This window comes from Triticum urartu, chromosome 1, assembly GCF_003073215.2.
Source record: "Triticum urartu cultivar G1812 chromosome 1, Tu2.1, whole genome shotgun sequence".
Classification (NCBI taxonomy): Eukaryota; Viridiplantae; Streptophyta; class Magnoliopsida; order Poales; family Poaceae; genus Triticum; species Triticum urartu.
The window spans coordinates 292102913-292117429 of NC_053022.1; positions in this window are offsets into that span (position 1 = coordinate 292102913).

Sequence of the window (14517 nt, forward strand, 5' to 3'; positions counted from 1 at the left end):
AGGAAGTGAGGATTTGGACACCGGAAGTGTTCCGGGCATAACTGGTAATGTACCGGGACCACCGGAAGGGTTTCGGGGTCCATCGGGAGGGGCCACCAGCCCCGGGGGCTTGCATGGGCCAAGAGTGGCAAGGGACCAGCCCCTGAGTGGGCTGGTGCGCCTCCCACGAAGGCCCAAGGCGCAGCAAAAGGGGAGAGGGGGGAAACCCTAGGCGCAGATGGGCCTAAGGACCACCCTAGCGCGCGCCCCCCCTCTCTCCCCCTCTTGGCCGCCCCCTCCATCCCACCAGGGCTGCTGCCCCCCAAGGGTGGGAACCCTAGAGGGGGCGCAGCGCCCTCCCCTCCTCCTATATATAGTGGGGGTTTGGGGGCTGCCATACACGAAAGTCTCTCTCTCTCTCTCTCTCTCGCACTCTCTTTCCCTCTCTCTCTCTCTCTCTCGGTGCAGCCCTACCTATCCACCTCCTCGTCTTTCATAGTTCTTGGAGAAGCCCTGCTAGAGAACCACGCTGCTCCACCACCACCACACCATCGTGCTGCTGCTGGAGTTGTCTTCCCCAACCTCGCCCTCCTTCTTGCTAGATCAAGGCGCGGGAGATGTCACCGGGCTGCACGTGTGTTGAACGCGGAGGCTCCGTCGTTCGGCGCTTAGATCGGAATCGACCATGATCTGAATCACTGCGTGTACGACTCCACCAATCGTGTTCTTGTAATGCTTCCGCTTAGCGATCTTCAAGGGTATGAAGATGCACCTCCCTCTCTCTCGTTGCTAGTATCTCCTAGATTGATCTTGATGACACGTAGGAAAATTTTGAATTGTTACTACGTTCCCCAAGAGTGGCATCATGAGCTAGGTCTATGCGTAGATTCTATGCATGAGTAGAACACAAAGTAGTTATGGGCAATGATTTGTTCAATTTGCTTACCGTTACTAGTCTTATCTTGATTTGGCGGCATTGTGGGATGAAGCGGCCCGGACCGACCTTACACATACGCTTACGTGAGACTGGTTCCACCGACTGACATGCACTTGATGCATAAGGTGTCTAGCGGGTGTATGTCTCTCCCACTTTAGTCGGATCGGATTCAATGAAAAGTGTCCTTATGAAGGGTAAATAGCAATTGGCATATCACCGTTGTGGTTTTGCGTAGGTAAGAAACGTTCTTGCTAGAAACCTATAGCAGCCACGTAAAACATGCAATAACAATTAGAGGACGTCTAACTTGTTTTTGCAGGGTATGCTATGTGATGTGATATGGCCAAAAGGATGTGATGAATGATATATGTGATGTATGTGATTGATCATGTTCTTGTAATAGGAATCATGACTTGCATGTCGATGAGTATGACAACTGGCAGGAGCCATATGAGTTGTCTTAATTTATTGTATGACCCGTGTGTCAATGAAAACACCATGTAATTACTTTACTTTATTGCTAAACGTTAGCCATAGTAGTAGAAGTACTAGTTGGCGAGACAACTTCATGAAGACATGATGATGGAGATCATGGTGTCATGCCGGTGACGATGGTGTTCATGCCGCGCCTTGAAGATGGAGATCAAAGGCTGTCGGATTTCGGGTTCCGGCAAAACCCTTGAGGTTCGAATACTGGAGTGTGCACGAGGATCTCTCCTCCCTCTAGCTCACGCCCTCATCGCAATCTCATGGCTTAGTGCGTCGAACCCGCGGGACAAAGGGACACAAGATTTATACTGGTGCGGGCCACCGGTGTGGTGTAATACCCTACTCCAGTGTGGTGTGGTGGATTGCCTCTTGGGTTGGGGATGAACAGCTACAAGGGAAGAACAGCCTCCTGAGGAGAGGTTCTCTTATGCTTGGTGAGTCTGATGTGGTCGAGGATCCTTCTCTTCTTGATGTGCTAATCCATCCCCCTCCCTCTTTCTAAGGTGGTGGCTAACCCTATATATAGAGGCCCGGGTCCTCTTCCAAAATATTAGGCGGGAAGGGATCCCACAATGGCAAGTTTGAAGGGGGACAGCTAGTACAGGCTATCCTGACAAAAGATGGTCTTCGCCTGCCAAAGGCTCTGGTGATGACGCTGTCTTGGGCTCCACGGTGACCTTCGTCCTGCCATCCTGCTGGTCTTGGTCTCATTGCACCGATATTGAAACCTTTGCTTGATGCCTCGGGACTCCGTGCCTGCGCTTGTCTCTTTAGCACCAAAGAGGAAACGAGGACACTGCGGGCGCTGGCGGCCGCCTAGCCTTGGTCGTCATGGCTTGCGTCACAGGAACCTCGCGAGGTTCCCCTTGCCTTGATCTCTCCGCCCTCGCGAGCCAGCCTGGTGAGGCTGCCCCCAAGGAGGTCTTGCATCGTACGCCTCACGAGGCTTGGCCCCTCGCGAGGGTCTTGAGTGTTTGCTGGTGAAGATGGGCCGTACGGGGCCGTTGGTGGAGCCACGCCATGGGCTGCATGCAGGCAAGTCTGGGGACCCCTGTTCGCAGGACGCCGACAGTAGCCCCCGGGCCCAAGGCGCGCTCGGGCTTGGCTTCGGGGCGAAGCCAAGGGGCAAGTGCGGAGCACCGCGGGCCCTAACAGCATGCGGCCTCGGTTGACACATGGCAGTTGATTGGTCATGGGCGTCTTTGCTTCCCCATGCTGCCTCGGCAACTTCCCGACTTGACGAGTCCTTACTGCATGCAGAAAAAGATCATTATTACCTTAGATCGTGGAGGTTCGCGGTTGGCCTCCCCTTGGCTATAAATGGGAAGAGGGGAGTGGATCCCCCGTCACCCATCTCTTCCTTCGCTCCTCCTGCTCCTTCTTCTTCCTTGCTTCATCGCTTGCTGCATCGACCATGGCACCGATACGAAGGTTCTCAGCCGCGGAGAAGGGAAAGACCACCCTCGACAAGCCTAAGCCACTTCCACCGAAGAAGAGGCTGTCCCATCATTGCGACATAGTCGTGAGGACAGAGGTGTCGAGGCCCTGGTGCGAGCGGCGACCACCAGGGTATCCGCTGCCCCTGTACGCTCGAGCCGAGGGCTCCGGACGGAGAAGCGGCGAACGACGTCGCCCACACCGTGGCCGTGGTCACCGCGTCGTGGTGACGCGCGCCATCGCCCCAGGAGCCCACGCCGCGGACTCCTCACGTGAACTCGTGTTGTGGGCGGCAATGCCTCCGCGCACTTGGATTCGCTTCCCGCAGTTCTTCGCTGCCGAGATGCCGCCGAGGGCCCCCCTCAAGCTTTGGCTGCTGCACGCTGGCTGCAACGCCCCAGCGACTAGAGCAGAGGTCGAAGCCGTCTCTCTAGGGAAGATCTTCATGACCCGTGGTTGGGGCGAGGTCGCCCGAGTCTGCCGTGCGGAAAGCGCCCTCGCCATCCACTTCGAATATGACGGCGCCTCCATGATGTTCTTCGAAGTCTTTCACGAAGAAGGCCGCCGCTTGGAGTGCTGCCCTGAAGGGGGTCGCTAGGACGGCACAGCGGCCAATGTCGAGCCTGCCACTGGCCTCGCTAGAAACTCCTCCAGCAGCAGCGGTGACTCCTGGTGGCCCAGCAATTCTCCCGAGCTCGACGAGACTCTAGAGACAAGCGACGATAGCTACGCATCCCCGAGCTCTCGCCGCGCCCGGAGCAAGGCCGCAGCGTCCGGCCGCCACCATCGCTGATCTGGATGGGGTTGGCGTCGGCCTCTCGTGGCCCACTGTTGATGATGGCATCGGCGGCGTTTGCACATGTAGATAGGGCCCCTAAAAACTCCCTTCTTTCATTCCCTGCGAGGAATGAAAACGGATCCCGTGGGGGCGTGTAAAGGGTCTATAATGTCTTTTGTTGGTATTATCCTTATTATGAAATTTTGTGAACGCATGTCCTGCTTTGGCTCGGTCTCCCCTTTCCAACCCCGCAGCAGCTTGGTGCTCTACGCCGACGGGTCCCGGTCCCCAGGCAGGCTGCAGTCGTCGCTGGTATGCCAGGTAATGATGCCGTGGTCAAGGCCAGGAGGTGAGCGGGCTTAGGTCCAGTAAGAGCTCCTGAGGCGCGATGCTCAAGAGGTCCCCTTTAGCGCGCGAGCAGCTACCTAAAGGTGGGAAAGGGAGGCAACGCCGCCGCAGCAGGGCTGCGAGAGGTGGGAATTTTATGCCATTGCGCTTGGCCGACCCGGGTGTGAAACTTATCTTGGTAGTCCGTAATTGTTTCCTTGTGCTGCACCAGACTCGTGTGCCGATGGCCGTAGTGCAGCCAGGTTATGCCCCTGCAAGCCTCCCCCTCTTCTCCACGCTCTTGCATGTGCTCTACGTCCTCAGGTCCTGGCCCTCGAGCAAGCTCAGCCGCCGTTGGTATGCCAGGTCGTGGTGCCGTGGTCAAGGCCAGGGGTTGAGGGCTGGAGAGCCAGTAAGAGCTCCTGAGTCGCGATGCTCAGGAGCCCCCCTTTTAACGCGCAAGCGAATTGCATGGGAGAAGAGAGAGCCCGCGGTACCGCCCGTTGTTGTCCTTAGGAGGTTCCTGCAGGTTCGCGTGAGGAGAGACACAAATTGCTGCTAAGATTTCTGGTCTGCCACTGGTCGCTCCGCAAGAAGGTGAAGGCACTGAGGGCCTGGTGAGGTGACGTGCGCGGGCGTGCCGCGAGCCAGAGCTTGACCGCTCAGATTTTTCAGCGTTGCAGGGACGGACCCGAGCACAAGTGTGGTGCCGGCATGAGTGGCTCTCGTGGTGGGTGATAATCAAGCAGGTAATGACCATGGATAGCTTATGCATGGAAAGCAAACCAACTTAGGTAAATGCAAGAACGATACATGCCACTAGGTCCGACCCGAGCGGCCTGGGGATGATGCAGCCCGAGGGGCGCCCCCAGCAGGGTAAGCTAAAGATGCAAGAGGATACATGCCACAGGGACATACCCATGTGGCCTGGGAATAGTGCAGCCCAAGGGGTGCTCCCCGCTGAATGAACTTGGAAAATGTCACCTGGTTTTGTTGTCGAAGAAGCGTTGAGGTAGCTGAAGGTGCGCACTGAAGAAGTCGCTCCGCACGAGCCATCGAGACCCTGAGCCTCGAGAGGCTGTGGGGGCTCAGGTGACCTCCTAAGGACCGTCTCCATCTCCGCCAGGACCGCGTGATGCCTGGCTTACTGGGTCGTCAGGATGCTCCGTAGATTGCGCTGGAAGGTGACTGTCATGCTTGGCAGGCCGAACGGCATGCACACGTAGCTATGAGGTGGACCCTCACACCGGCCGGCACACGAAGGCCAGAAGCGCTCCTAAGATGCAGCCCTGTTGAGTCCTGGGATGTCGATGCAGATGCGCAGCTCACCACCCTCGCCCGGGTGGGGAGCTACACCGGGTGGGTGGCAGTCGCCGCGTATTGCCCTTGCTTCCTGAAGATCCTAACTGGCGTTGATGATGAACACTTGAGCACTGGGCGCTCCTCGCCCGGTGCCCTCTTGAGGGAAACGTGCCGCGAAGCACGCCTCCATGTGGTGCCTGAGCACCTCCCTCGTGATGTTGGCCAGGTCTGAAGCCCTCCAGAAGAGAGCCCTCGAGCCCTACCCGAGGAGGGCGTCGGGCGCGCCTTCCTATGCGAGGAAGGGAGGCGCCCCTAGTGCGGGCACCGATCCTGAGGTGGTGCCGCTAGAGGTGCCGCTCCCCTGAGGCCCTGTGCGGAGTAGCTTCTTCTTCTTCTTGGGGATGGCCTCAGGAGGGCATTGCGCACCCACGCTGTCAGGGTCTTCAGTTGCTGCGGCTCGGAAGGCGCGGTCGAGAGAGCACACCGCATCTCTTTCTTCGCAGGGGACTGTGATGATTCCGCCGCTTCCGGGCATCTTGAGGGTGTTGTAGCCATGGTGGGTCATTGCCATGAATTTGGGTAACGCTGGGTACCCGAGGATGGCGTTGTACGATAGACGGATGTGGGCAACGTCGAAGTCGACGAGCTCGGTGTGGTAGTTGTTGTGCTGACTGAAGGTAACAGGGAGACGAACTTGCCCTAGCGGGGTGGTGGAGCCGTTGGTCACTCCTAAGAAAGGCTTGGTGGGCTGAAGCTGATCATATGGCACTTGGAGGCTGTCGAATGTCTTGACAGACAGGACACTGAGCCCTATTCCGCCATCGATGAAGGTCTTGGTGACTTGGACATTGCTGATCACAGGTGAACCGAGCATCGGGAGGACGCCGGCGATTGCCGCGCATTTGAGCTGGTCCGCCGAGCTGAAGGTGATGGCATACTTGGACCATCTGAGCGGGCGAGTGGCCTCGAGCTTGGGAAGGGTTGCGTTCACCTCGCGAGAGAACTGCTTGAAGATGCACTAGGAAGCCGGGGCCTGAGCACCACCCAAGATGCAAGCGATAGTGAGCGGCTCCTAGAAGCCCCCAGCCCCTCATCCTGATGGTGGTCGTCATTCCTCATTGGTGGTTGCGGCAGCGGAGGGAGACCAGGATTGCCCTGAGGATGGTCCTCGCGAGGCTGGTCCCTCCAGGCACCCTCACGAGGCTGGTCCTGCCAGCGGTCCTTGCGAGGCTGGTCGTGCCACTCCTGGTGGGGGCCGCGGTCATCCCAACGTCCTCCGCCTCGTCCTCCTCCTCCTCTGTCATAGCCTCGGTCGTTGCGCTCGGGGCGTCGACCGAAGCGTCCATCTCAAATGGCCCTGAGCTCTTACAATCGTTGGTGTTGTGGCTATGCACGTTGTGGAAGGCGCAGAACGTACAGCTGCCCTTGGATGACTCGGGGAGGTTTCGACCGCACTTTGTGTCTGGCTCTGCCGCGAGTACGGCCACTCCCTTGTGCTTCACATCCTTGGCCTTGGCCTTCTTTTCCTCTGGATTGGTAGCAGGGATCTCGAGGAGGGAGAGACGCCCCTCCTCAGCCCTCGCGCACTTGGTCGCTATGTTGAACAGCTCCAGGGTCGTGCATAGCTCCTCATGGATGGCGAGCTCCTCCTTCATCTTGATGTCGCGGACGCCATCAGAAAATGCTAAGATGATGGCCTCTTCCGTCACCTTGGGGATCTTGAGACGCACATTGTTGAAGCGTTCGATGTACTTCTGCAGGGTCTCCATCGGCTGTTGCTTGATGCGGCACAGGTCACCCGTGGACGAAGGGCCGTCGCGAGTGCCCTAGAAGTTGGCGACAAAGCGATCGCGCATCTCACCCCAGGAGGAGATCGAGCCTGGAGGCAGGTTCAAGAGCCACGAGTGAGCGCCATCCTTGAGAGCCATGGGAAACCAGATCGCCATGACTTTTTCGTCACCACTGGCCACCTCGATGCTCAGTTCGTAGACCTGCAGGAACTCCACAGGGTCGGGTTGCCGTCATAGCGAGGGGGCAGATCCGGCTTGAACTTTCCTGGCCAAATGACGCTGCGCAGCTCGGGAGTGATGGCGCGGCAGCCTACCGTGGCCACCGGGACGCTTTGCTGATGCGGGGCCTGGCCTTGATGCCCGCGCACTACCGCCGCAGGCGGCACACGGTCTTGTCGTGGTGGTGCTGGGAGCGCTGGAGCGTTTTCTTGCGGCCGGCGAACCTCTTGGCAGCTTCCTTCTTCGTGCGTGGGCACGCGGCACAGTGGATCAGGCCGCGGGGCCGCGCGTCTTGGGGCGAGGACACCATCTTGACGCAGAGGGGGTGGTGGCGCTCCATGTGTCGCGCGTCTCGGGGCAAGGGCGCTGTCTTGATGCGGAGGCGGCGGAGACGCTCCGTGAGCTACATCACCCGCGGCTGGAGGTGGGCGAGGCAGCGAGAGGGATGGTGCAGGACAGCCTCAAGCGGCGCTGACGAGCTTGGTGATGCGGTCCAACCAGTCCTCATAGAGGTCGTCGACCGGGCGGTAATGCACGAGCTCGCGTGCCATCAGCAGCGCAACCTGCGCGTCCGTGGGTGCGCGGCGAGCATGAGACGATGAGCCGTCCGAAGTCAGCGATGGTGTGGCGGAGTGGCCATCCCGCCGAACGGAGGGGTGCAGTGAGGACGCTTGGTGGTCATTTGATGCCGGGCCGGTAGCGGCGTTGGCAACAAGAGACAGAGAACGATGGGGAGGCCCGCCAACAGGGGCTGTCTGAGTGACATGGGCGGCGAGGGCGGCCCAGCGCTCGGCGCGGGCTCGGTGCGCGTCCGACATGGATGTGATGGAGCGGTGGGACGTGGATCAATGGAAGGAAAGCTTCAGCACACCCTTACCTGGCGTGCCAAATGTCAGATTTCGGGTTCCGGCAAAGCCCTTGACGTTCGAACACTGGGGTGCGCACGAAGATCTCTCCTCCCTCTAGCTCACGCCCTCATCGCAATCTCAAGGCTTAGTGCGCCGAACCCGCGGGACAAAGGGACACAAGATTTATACTGGTGCGGGCCACCGGTGTGGTGTAATACCCTACTCCAGTGTGGTGTGGTGGATTGCCTCTTGGGCTGGGGAAGAACAGTTACAAGGGAAGAACAACCTCCTGAGGAGAGGTGCTCTTGTGCTTGGTGAGTCTGATATGATGAGGATCCTTCTCTTCTTGATGTGCTGATCCTTCCCCCTCCCTCTTTCTAAGGTGGTGGCTAACCCTATATATAGAGGCCCGGGTCCTCCTCCCAAATATTAGGTGGGAAGGGATCCCATAACGGCCAGTTTGAAGGGGGACAACTAGTACAAGCTATCCTGACAAAAGATGGTCTTCGCCTGTCAAAGGCTCTGGTGATGACGCCATCTTGGGCTCCACGGTGACCTTCGTCCTGCCGTCCTGTTGGTCTTGGTCTCATTGAGCCGATATGGAAACCTTTGCTTGATGCCCACGGACTCCACGCCCGCGCTTGTCTCTTTAGCACCAAAGAGGAAACGAGGACACTGAGCGCGCTGGCGCCTGCCTGGCCTTGGTCGTCATGGCTTGCGTCACAGGAACCTCGCGTGGTTCCCCTTGCCTTGATCTCTCCGCCCCTCGTGAGCCAGCCTGGTGAGGCCGCCCCCGAGGAGGTCTTGCGTCGCCCGCCTCGCGAGGCTTGGCCCCTCGCGAGGGTCTTGAGTGTTTGCTAGTGAAGATGGGCCGTACGGGGCGCTGGTGGAGCCACGTCGTGGGCCGTAGGCAGGCAAGTCTGGTGACCCCCGTTCCCAGGATGCCGACAAAGGCGCAAGATGATATTGGCCATATCATGTGACTTTATGATTTGTATGTGATGTTTGTCATGTTTACATCTTATTTTCTTAGAACGACGGTAGCATAAATAAGATGACCCCTCACTAAAATTTCAAGAAAAGTGTCCCCCCTTACTGTGCACTGTTGCGAAGGTTCGTTGTTTTGAAGCACCACGTGATGATCGGGTGTGATAGATTCTAACGTTTGCATACAACGGGTGTAAGCCATATTTACACATGCAAAACACTTAGGTTGACTTGATGAGCCTAGCATGTACAGACATGGCCTCGGAACACGAGAGATCGAAAGGTCGAACATGAGTCGTATAGAAGATACGATCAACATGGGGATGTTCACCGTTGATGACAAGTCCGTCTCACGTGATGATCGGACACGGCCTAGTCGATTTGGATCATGTATCACTTAGATGACTAGAGGGATGTCGATCTGAGTGGGAGTTCATTAAATAATTTGATTAGATGAACTTAATTATCATGAACTTAGTCTAAAATGTCTTTACAATATGTCTTGTAGATCAAATGGCCCACGCTAATGTTGCCCTCAACTTCAATGCGTTCCTAGAGAAAACCAAGCTGAAAGACGATGGTAGCAACTATACGGATTGGGTCCGTAACTTGAGGATCATCCTCATGGCTGCCAAGAAGGCATATGTCCTTGAATCACCACTCAGTGAAGCACCCATTTTCCCAGCAACGCAAGGCGTTATGAACGCCTGGCAGTCACGTAGTGATGATTACTCCCTGGTTCAGTGCGGCATGCTTGACAGCTCAGAACCAGGGCTCCAAAAGCGTTTTCAGCAGCACAGAGCATATGAGATGTTCCAAGAGGTGAAAATGGTTTTCCAAGATCATGCCCGGGTCGAGAGATATGAAGTCTCCGACAAGTTCTATAGTTGTAAGATGGAGGAAAACAGATCTACTAGCGAGCATATACTCAAAATGTCTGGGTTGCACAACCACTTGTCTCAGCTGGGAATTAATCTTCCAGATGACTTGGTCATTGACAGAATCCTGTAGTCGCTTCCACCTAGATACAAGAGCTTTGTGATGAACTACAATATGCAAGGGATGGAGAAGTCCATTCCTGATTTATATTCAATGCTGAAATCATCGGAGGTGGAAATCAAAAAGGAACATCAAGTGTTGATGGTGAATAAAACCACTAGTTTCAAGAAAGGCAAGGGTAAGAAGAACTTCAAGAAACACAGCAAGGGAGTTGCCGCGCCCGGTAAATCGGTTGCCGGGAAGAAGCCAAAGAATGGACCCAAGCCCGAGACTCAGTGCTTTTATTGTAAGGGAAATGGTCACTGGAAGCGGAACTGCCCCAAGTATTTAGCGGATAAGAAGGCCGGCAACACCAAAGGTATATGTGATATACATGTTATTGATGTGTACCTTACCAGCGCTCGTAGTAGCTCCTGGGTATTTGATACCGGTGCGGCTGCTCATATTTGTAACTCAAAACAGGAGCTACGGAATAAGCGGAGAGTGGCGAAGGACGAGGTGATGATGCGCGTCGGGAATGGTTCCAAGGTCGATGTGATCACCGTCGGTACGCTCCCTCTACATCTACCTACGGGATTAGTTTTAAATCTCAAAAATTGTTATTTAGTACTGGCTTTGAGCATGAACATTGTATCTGGATCTCGTTTAATGCGAGATGGCTACTCATTTAAATCCGAGAATAATGGTTGTTCCATTTATATGAGATATATGTTTTATGGTCATGCCCCACTGGTCAATGGTTTATTTTTCTTTAATCTCAAACGTGATGTTACAAATATTCGTAGAGTGAATACCAAAAGATGTAAGGTTGATAATGATAGTCCCACATACTTGTGGCACTGCCGCCTTGGTCACATTGGTGTCAAACACATGAAGAAAGTCCATGCAGATAGACTTTGGAGTCTCTTGATTATGAATCATTTGACACGTGCGAACTATGCCTCATGGGAAAAATGACCAAGACTTCTTTCTCCGGAACAATGGAGCGAGCAACTAACTTATTGGAAATCATACATACTGATGTGTGCGGTCCAATGAGCGTTGAGGCTCGCAGTGGCTATCGTTATGTTCTCACCCTCACTGATGACTTAAGTAGATATGGGTATGTCTACTTAATGAAACACAAGTCTGAGACCTTTGAAAAGTTCAAGGAATTTCAGCGTGAGGTAGAGAATGAACGTGACAGTAAAACAAAGTTCTTACGATCAGATCGTGGAGGAGAATACTTGAGTCACGAGTTTGGTACGCACTTAAGGAAATGTGGAATTGTTTCACAACTCACGCCGCCTGGAACACCTCAGCAAAATGGTGTGTCCGAACGTCATAATCACACTCTATTGGATATGGTGCGATCTATGATGTCTCTTACCGATGTACCGCTATCATTTTGGGGTTATGCTTTAGAGACTGTCGCATTCACTTTAAATAGGGCTCCATCGAAATCCATTGAGACGACACCGTATGAATTATGGTTTGGAAAGAAACCTAAGCTGTCATTTCTGAAAGTCTGGGGATGTGATGCTTATATCAAGAAACTTCAACCTGAAAAGCTCGAACCCAAGTCAGAAAAATGTGTCATCATAGGATACCCTAAGGAAACTATCGGGTATACCTTCTACCTCAGATACGAAGGCAAGATCTTTGTTGCCAAGTATGGATCCTTTCTAGAGGAAGAGTTTCTCTCGAAAGAAGTAAGTGGGAGGAAAGTAGAACTTGATGAGGTACTGCCTCTTGAACCGGAGAGTAGCGCAACTCAGGAAGATGTTTCTGTGGTGCCTGCACCGACTAGAGAGGAAGATAATGATGCTGATCATGAGTCTTCAGATCAAGCTACTGAACTTCGTAGGTCCACGAGGACACGTTCCACACCAAAGTGGTACGGCAACCCTGTCCTGGAAATCATGTTGTTAGACAACGGTGAACTATCAAACTATGAAAAAGCGATGGCGGGCCTGGATTCCCACAAATGGCTTGAAGCCATGAAATCCGAGATATGATCCATGTATGTAAACGAAGTATGGACTTTGACAAACTTTCTCGATGATCGGCAAGCCATAGAAAATAAATGGATCTTTAAGAAGAAGACTGACGCGGATGGTAATGTGACCATCTATAAGGCTTGGCTTGTCGCTAAGGGTTATTGACAAGTTCAAGGAGTTGACTATGATGAGACCTTCTCACCCGTAGCGAAGCTGAAGTCTGTTCGAATCATGTTAGCAATTGCCGCATTCTATGATTATGAGATATGGCAAATGGACGTCAAAACGGCATTCCTTAATGGTTTCCTTAAGGAAGAATTGTATATGATGCAGCTGTTGGGTTTCGTAGTAATTTCAAAATTTTCCTACGCTCACGCAAGATCATGTGATGCATAGCAATGAGATGGGAGAGTGTTGTCTACGTACCCACGTAGACCGACTGCGGAAGCGTTGACGCAACGTAAAGGAAGTAGTCGTACGTCTTCCCGATCCGACCAATCAAGCACCGAAACTACGGCACCTCCGAGTTCGAGCACACGTTCAGCCCGATGACGATCCCCGGACTCCGATCCAGCAAAGTGTCGGGGAAGAGTTCCGTCAGCACGACGGCGTGGTGACGATCTTGATGCACTATAGTAGCAGGGCTTCGCCTAAACTCCGCTACAGTATTATCGAGGATTATGGTGGCTGGGGGCACCGCACACGGCTAAGGAATAGATCACGTGGATCAACTTGTGTGTTCTATGGTGCCTCTGCCTCAGTATATAAAGGACTAGAGGGGGGAGGCTGGCCGGCCAAGGTGTGGCGCGCCAGGAGAGTCCTACTCCCTCTGGGAGTAGGATTCCCCCCCCCCCAATCCTAGTTGGAATAGGACTCCTTGAGGGGGGAAAGAGAGAGAGAGGGGGTCGGCCACCTCTCCTAGTCCTAATAGGACTAGGGGAAGGGGGAGGCGCACAGCCACCTTGGGCTGCCCCTTTCTCCTTTCCACTAAAGCCCACTAAGGCCCATATAGCTCCCGGGGGGTTCCGGTAACCTCCCGGTACTCCGGTAAAATCCCGATTTCACCCGGAACACTTCCGATATCCAAACATAGGCTTCCAATATATCAATCTTTATGTCTCAACCATTTCGAGACTCCTCGTCATGTCCGTGATCACATCCGGGACTCCGAACAACCTTCGGTATATCAAAATGCATAAACTCATAATATAACTGTCATCGTAACCTTAAGCGTGCGGACCCTACGGGTTCGAGAACAATGTAGACATGACCGAGACATGTCTCCAGTCAATAACCAATAGCGGGACCTGGATGCCCATATTGGCTCCTACATATTCTACGAAGATCTTTATCGGTCAGACCGCATAAAACATACGTTGTTCCCTTTGTCATCGGTATGTTACTTGCCCGAGATTCGATCGTCGGTATCCAATACCTAGTTCAATCTCGTTACCGGCAAGTCTCTTTACTCGTTCCATAATACATCATCTCGCAACTAACTCATTAGTTGCAATGCTTGCAAGGCTTATGTGATGTGCATTACCGAGAGGGCCCAGAGATACCTCTCCGACAATCGGAGTGACAAATCCTAATCTCGAAATACGCCAACCCAACATCTACCTTTGGAGACACCTGTAATGCTCCTTTATAATCACCCAGTTACGTTTTGACGTTTGGTAGCACCCAAAGTGTTCCTCCGGCAAACGGGAGTTGCATAATCTCATAGTCATAGGAACATGTATAAGTCATGAAGGAAGTAATAGCAACATACTAAACGATCGGGTGCTAAGCTAATGGAATGGGTCATGTCAATCAGATCATTCAACTAATGATGTGACCTCGTTAATCAAATAACAACTCTTTGTCTATGGTTACGAAACATAACCATCTTTGATTAACGAGCTAGTCAAGTAGAGGCATACTAGTGACACTCTGTTTGTTTATGTATTCACACATGTATTATGTTTCCGGTTAATACAATTCTAGCATGAATAATAAACATTTATCGTGAAATAAGGAAATAAATAATAACTTGATTATTGCCTCTAGGGCATATTTCCTTCAGTCTCCCACTTGCACTAGAGTCAATAATCTAGTTCACATCGCTATGTAATTAACACCAATAGTTCACATCTTTATGTGATTGGTTCACATCTTCATGTGACTAACACCCAAAGGGTTTACTAGATTCAATAATCTAGTTCACATCGCTATGTGATTAACACCCAAAGAGTGATCATGTTTTGCTTGTGAGAGAAATTTAGTCAACGGGCCTGCCAAATTCAGATCCGTATGTATTTTGCAAAATTCTATGTCTACAATGCTCTGCACGGAGCTACTCTAGCTAATTGCTCCCACTTTCAATATGTATCTAGATCGAGACTTAGAGTCATCCAGATCTGTGTCAAAACTTGCATCGACGTAACTTTTTACGACGAACCTTTTT